The sequence below is a fragment of the Mandrillus leucophaeus genome, unplaced genomic scaffold (genome assembly GCF_000951045.1).
Source record: "Mandrillus leucophaeus isolate KB7577 unplaced genomic scaffold, Mleu.le_1.0 Scaffold4, whole genome shotgun sequence".
Taxonomy (NCBI): domain Eukaryota; kingdom Metazoa; phylum Chordata; class Mammalia; order Primates; family Cercopithecidae; genus Mandrillus; species Mandrillus leucophaeus.
In genome coordinates this window covers 2,385,485-2,392,291 of record NW_012104253.1, presented here as the reverse complement: position 1 = coordinate 2,392,291, position 6,807 = coordinate 2,385,485, and the positions used below count along the sequence as shown (strand labels likewise).

The window sequence follows — 6,807 nt, the reverse complement described above, 5'->3', positions numbered from 1 at the left end:
CCTTCTTTCCATGTGGACTCCATGGTCCATTGTGCCGCCCCTCTCTCCTGTGCACCTTCAGCCCCCTCACCTTTCTCTAATTTCTCATACTGGCCTGGAAAAAACTTCCAACCTGGTCAATTACAACACTGTGCCAGCACCTGTTAAGCTGAACAAGGTTGAAGGAAAACACGCAAAGATTCTGACCCTCCACTCAGGCGCTGGCTTCCCCATTTCTGCATCGCTCCACCACCACCAATTGTTGATTTGTCCTCCCTATTGGAGCATTCCATCATCTCCCATTATAATAATTAATTCATTAAAAAAATTAAAACTTGATCTCTGATATGGTTTGACTGTGTCCCCAACCAAATCTCATCTAGAATTGTAGTTACCATAATTCCCACTTGTCATGGGAGAGGCAATTGAATCATGGGGGTGGTTACCCCCATGCTACTGTCCTCATGATAGTGAGTGAGTTACCACGAGATCTGATGGTTTAATAAGGGGCGTTTCCCCCTTTTTGCTCAGCATTTCTCCTTGCTGCCGCCATGTGAAGGACATGTTTTCTTCCCCTTCTGCCATGACTGTAAGTTTCCTGAGACCTCCCCAGCCATGCTGAACCGTGAGTCAATTAAACCTCTTTCCTTTATAAATTACCCAGTCTCAGGTATGTCTTTACTGGCAACGTGAGAACGGACTAATAAAATCTCTCTCTCCTTTCTGCTCCCCTTTATAGCAAGACTCTTTGGAAGTATCCATCTGGGCCAGAGCGCAGTGGCCTATTCACAGCTCACTGCAACCTCGATCTCCTGAGCCCAAGCAATTCTCGCACCTCAGCCTCTTAGTAGCTGTGACTGCAGGTGCGCACCACCATGCCCAGCTAACTTGTAAAAATTTTTTGTAGGCTGGGCGCAATGGCTCATGCTTGTAATCTCAGCACTTTGGGAGGCCAAGGTGGGCAGATCACCTGAGGTCAGGAGTTGGAGACCAGCCTGGCCAACATGGTAAAACCGCGTATCTACTAAAATACAAAAAATTAGCCAGGTGTAGTGGCAGCACCTGTAATCCCAGTTACTCAGGCAGCTGAGTTAGGAGAATCACTTGAACCTGGGAGGCGGAGGTTGCAGTGAGCTGAGATTGCAGCACTGCACTCCACCCTGGGCGACAGAGCAAGATTTCCATCAAAAAAAATTTTATAGAGTCTTGCTATGTTGCCCAGGCAGCTCTGGAACTCTTGGCCTCAAGCAATCCCTACCTCAGCCTCCCAAAGTGCTGAGCTTACAGGTGTGAGCCCCTGCACCCAGCCGGAAGTATCTATTACTATCTTCAATTTCTCTCCTCCCATTTTCTCTTGAATGCTTTTCAATCAATATTTGCCTCCTACCACCACACTGAAGCCCTCCAGTGGCTTCCCTATTTCATCTGGGATAAAATCCAAAGTCTTGACCAGGTGTGGTGGCTCACACCTGTAATCCCAACACTTTGGGAGGCCAAGGTGGGCAGATCACTTGAGCTCAGAAGTTCAAGACCAGCCTGGGCAACAGGGTGAAATCCCATCTCTACAAAAACTACAAAAATTAGCCATGTGCAGGGCGCATGCCTGTAATCCCAAGTTCTTGAGGTGCTGAGGCAGGAGGATTGCTTGAACTTGGGAGGTCGAGGCTGCAGTGAGCCAAGATCATACCACTGCACTCCAGCCTGGGTGACAGAGCGAGATCCTGTGTCAAAAAACAAAAAACAAAAAGGCCAAAGTCTTCGCAGTGGCCACAAGACCCTACGTGACCTGATCTCCCATGATCCATTGCTCCTCGGCAGCCACCACTCCATTCCATGAAGTAGCCCAGGCCAACTACTCTGCAGCCAAAGTCAGGGAAACTTGGAGAACATGTGTGGACCAGAGGATTCCTTCCTCCTGGCTACCAAAAGAACCCCCAAATCCTGCAACCCACCCGCTATGTGCCCAGACCCAATCTGGAGTAGAGGAGTAGACAGTGGCAGCCATCAGAAGCCCCACTGGCCAAACACTTCAGCCTCAGAATGGTGAGCTGCTCGAGGAATTGGGTAAATGTTTGTATTAGACTAAGGTTACTAGAATGGATGTTTTTCCGCATTGTATTACCCAGAAAAGAATACCTTTCAAGAAAGATCAGATTAATTAAGTAGGAAAATGAAGACACTCTATTATCTTTGCATATCTGATGTACTGTGAGTGATTTTGTGACCCTGCTGCATGCACACATATGCACAGAAAAAAAAAAAAAATCTTAGAATGTAGACCAAAATATTAACAGTGGTTATGGATGAGTGATGGATGAGTGAAGTAACTATAGATTTGGAAGGATATTGTCTGTTTTAAAATAAAATGAACACTTTCACTCCCAAACAAGATGGAATCATAGAGAACGGATTTCCTCTCCTGCCTGAAAAAATCAAAATAAATTGAACCAAATGTATAAAACAAGAGTTCTCGAGACACTGGATGATATGGTTCGGCTGTGTCCCCATCCAAATCTCATCTTGAATTGTAGTTCCCATAATTCCCATGTGTTGTGGGAGGAACCTGGTGGGAGATATTTGAATCATGGGGGTGGTTCCCCCATACTGTTCTCGTGGAGGTAAGTCTCACGAGATCTGATGGTTTTATAAGGGGGTTCCCTCTTCACTTGGTTCCATTCTCTCTTGTCCACCACCATATAAGATGTGCCTTTCACCTTCTGCCGTGATTGTAAAGCTTCCCCAGACCTGTGGAACTGTGAGTCCATTAAACCTATTAAATCTCTTTTTCTTTATAATTTACCCAGTCTCACGTATGTCTTTATCAGCAGCATAAGAACAGACTAATACACTGGATATCAGGCAACTAGGCACAATGATTTCTGAGAATGTGGAAAATAAAGTGAGCCTGCAATTAACCCAGCTTCCTTTCTTGAGAGGGTTTCCAGGCCACAGCATGGACAGGGTTACCCAGGTGGGGCCTGGCAGGCTCCTCGAATTGGGAAGACAGAGCTGAGAATTCAGGGAGACTCTGGTCACAGGTAGGGGCAGGGGGGTGATGCTGAGAGCCCCTGGGGCGTGCCTGCCCTCTGCAAAGCTCATGGTTGGTTGCAGCGAGGTGGTCTGGGGGTGGACGTGGGCAATGGGGAGGCTGCGTGTGTTAGAGCCAAGCTCTCCCCTCCTTCTAGTCTGTCTGGGTTTCTGCAGCTCCTGGTAACTTTGCACTGATTCCAGAGACAGCAATTATTCAGGTACCTGGGTGTAATTCCAAAACACAAACCCCAAACCTGGCTCTTGGTGCTTTCAGTGATGGCTCAGAGCAGGAATTCTCTGGCTTTGGGGTGCATCCTCAAAGGTGGGGGAGGCTTGCTGAAAAGACAGGAGTCTGGTCCCACCTCAGGCTGCTGATCTGGAGCAGGCTCAGGAGTTTTTCTAACACGCTCCCTGAGAGATCCTAGCAAACGTTTGCACAACACTCACTTGAAAGCTGTGTGACCAAAACCATGATCACAGGATTGTCCCTGAACACGGTGGAGAAATAACCTTTCCTTTAAATCACCCCTGTGGTGACTTAGGGGAGGAGCCGGAAGAGAGCAGCGCTTCACAATAAAAGGAAGAATTGCTTGAACGGAGGCGGAGGCGTTTCAGGCATGAGTCACAGGCTGGGTGTGGAAGAGGAAAGTGTGAAGCAAGGTAGGCTTCCCAGCACCCCTCCAGGCACAGCAGGGGCTGGCCAGCCTCAGCCAGGCCAGATGGAGGGAGCCCTGGAGAGTGGGGCCGGCTGCCCAGCTAGAATGCCTCCTTTTACTTCCAGCAGGGGAAACAAAAAGGCCTCCTCTCAATAGCAGAATTATCTACGTTTTCCCTCCCTTCCTCACTTAAATGCTTTCGAGGAGTGGGAGGAAGAAATTGGAGGCTGGAACGAATACCCTTTGCCCTCCTCTGAAAGCAGCCCGGGAGGGGTGAGAGGGTGTAGGAGCAGAGACTCCAAATGGCCCCCACCTGCCAAACCGTTCTCAGGAACAGGCACCAGCTGAGACGTTGGCAGCCGCCGCTCCCCTGCAAGGAGCCCCTCCCACTTCCTGTCCCGCACACCTGCCTCATTGGAAAGCGACGCACCCACTGTTTGGCCTGGGCAGCCTGATGTTTCTCACCACACAGGAAGACAGTCATGCTGCAGGAAGACCTCGGACTTTGCATCCAGCAGATGTGAGTTCAAATTCCAGCTTTATAATTTGCAAGCTCAGAGGTGGATTTGCTGGGAAGCTAAACAAGTTTACCTGCAGAGCCCCTAGCTTGCACGGCCCCTCCCAAGACCTTAACCTCATTTTGTATTCATAATTTTGTAGTCTTTTCCCTTTAAAAGGCAGCTCGAATTTTTTTTTTTTTTTTTTTTTTTTTTTTTGAGACGGAGTCTCGCTCTGTCGCCCAGGCTGGAGTGCGGTGGCCGGATCTCAGCTCACTGCAAGCTCCGCCTCCCGGGTTCACGCCATTCTCCTGCCTCAGCCTCCCAAGTAGCTGGGACTACAGGCGCCCACCACCTCGCCCGGCTAGTTTTTTGTATTTTTTAGTAGAGACGGGGTTTCACCGTGTTAGCCAGGATGGTCTCGATCTCCTGACCTCGTGATCTGCCCGTCTCGGCCTCCCAAAGTGCTGGGATTACAGGCTTCAGCCACCACGCCCGGCCGGCAGCTCGAATTTTTAAGTATTAAGCCCCACGAGACCTGAGTCCACCTAGGAGGTGGGAGATATCCCCTGCAGCATGAGAATAATAATTACCACCTTGTAGGGTTGTTCTAGGAATTGCCAGACTGACAACACACCACACACCCAGAAGGCACCCAAGTCACAGAGCCTGATATTGTTCCCAGAGCGCCATTGCATCACCCTTGACCACAAGACCTGCATCATTGGATTTGTCTCCAAAACTTGGGACTCTGGAGATAAAACGTCGTTGCAAGGCTACCTTTGCCACTGAATCTTAGCAGCTTTTGAAGCAAAGCATTTCAATATTTAGACACTGTGTGTTTCTAATGGGTACTGGGATCAAAATAATAAAAACTCAGTCTGCAAAGGGAGAAGAATAGAAACCAGCAGATTCATTATTTCACAGAATGTTCCTCTCCTCTCAGGTAAACATGCCTAATAATATCTGCTTAACTAATGAGCACCGCATTGCCAGTGGGGCCTTGACTCTGATGATGTAATGCATTTCTGTGCCATCACACCCCCCACCCATCTCGGAGAGCGTCTGAAAATTAAGTGGGGCAGATGTAATTATGTGTCTAATATGCAAGGTACACGTGCACGTAGAAGCGTGCATTGTGTAAACAACGGTACAAAATCAACTGCGGGTATCTGCTTGGTTCACGTCCTACAAGCACCATTTTCATTTTATTTCAGTTACTTCTTTTTTTTTTTTTTTGTAACAGAGTCTCACTGTGTTGCCTAGGCTGGCAGGCTGGAGTGCAGCAGCACAATCTTGGCTCACTGCAACCTCCGCCTCTCAGGTTCAAGCAATTCTCGTGCCTCAGCCTCCCAAGTAGCTGGGATTACAGGCATGCACCACCACGCCCAGCTAATTTTTGTGCTTTTAGTAGAGGTGGGGTTTCACCATGTGTTGGCTGGTCTCGAACTCCTGACTTCAGGTGATCTGACCACCTTGGCAGTTCAACTTCACATGCAGCAGCCTTGGGCTACTTCTTTGAGAGTCAAATCGGCAGAGATGTGGCATGAAAGGAAAGAAGGCGAGTGCACAGCATGCTCAGGACTTTCAGGTCACTCAGAGCTCCTCAGAGCCGCACCAGACACAGAAGACAACAAAGGCTCCACCTGGGGGACAGGCTGCACACAGTGTGGCCCAGCATGACAGTGAGGGTTCCTCCCATAACCAGCATGGGGCTCTATGCCAGGGCCATTCCTTCCCAAAGGAAACTCATGCAAGATCATTTTTTAGGCTAGTTTCTAGTCTTCTAGCAAATGCACTGGGTTAGAATTCATGCATTTTTTAGACTCCCATCCTCAGCACTAAAGACCCACTTCTGAGTGTGCTCCAAGCTGTGCCCAGGGTAGGGAGAGGATTCAGACACAGCTGTGCCCTCCATAGGTCACAGGTGAGTGGAGAAGAGTCATCCCTGCCCACAGGGACAGGCGGTAACAGGGAATAGGGAAGAACAGGGGTAAGGGAACCCAGGAAAAGCCTGAGTCAGATGTTAGAGAAGGAAGCAGCCAGAGCGAGCTGAGGCCGGGGGATGAGGGGGACGCAAGGGGACGTGGGGTGACATGAGGCCTCCAGCAGGGGTGCAGCTTGTGGAAACCCAAGGAGCGCTGCAAGCGGTGTAACTAACGCTGGGAGGGGAGGGGAGGGGAAGAGATGAGGCTGAAGTCAGTGGAAACCAGAAGGCCAAGGGCCTGGGGAGCCGAGCCAGGGGTGGAGCTTCATCCTGAGGGCCGTGGCCAGCTGCTAAAGGGATTTCAGGAGGGCAGTAATACCATAAGATTTTGGAGTTTTTGTTTTTTGTTTTTTGTTTTTGTTTTTGTGTTTTTTTGGTTTCGGGGTTTTGTTCTGACATGGAGTCTCGCTCTGTCACCCAGGGGGGAGTGTAGTGGTGCAATCTTGGCTCACTGCAACCTCTACCTCCCGGGTTCAAGCGATCCTCCTGCCTCAGCCTCTTGTGTAGCTGGGACTACAGGCGCCCACTACCACGCTAATTTTTGTATTTTTGTATTTGTAAGTAGAGACGGGGTTTTGCCATGTCAGCCAGGCTGGTCTTGAACTCCTGACCTCAGGCAATCTGCCTGCCTCGGCCTCTCAAAGTGCTGGGATTACAG

The 6,807-nt window shown here is 49.5% G+C and overlaps 1 long non-coding RNA gene across 1 annotated transcript; it reads left to right on the top strand.

Moving 5' to 3' along the window:
• Positions 1 to 2,683: 2,683 nt before the first annotated feature.
• LOC105547867 lies at positions 2,684 to 5,057 on the top strand. Its single transcript, XR_001007291.1, has 4 exons — positions 2,684 to 2,734; positions 3,552 to 3,669; positions 3,997 to 4,185; positions 4,766 to 5,057. It is a non-coding gene; the product is annotated as an uncharacterized LOC105547867 (long non-coding RNA).
• Positions 5,058 to 6,807: the final 1,750 nt, after the last annotated feature.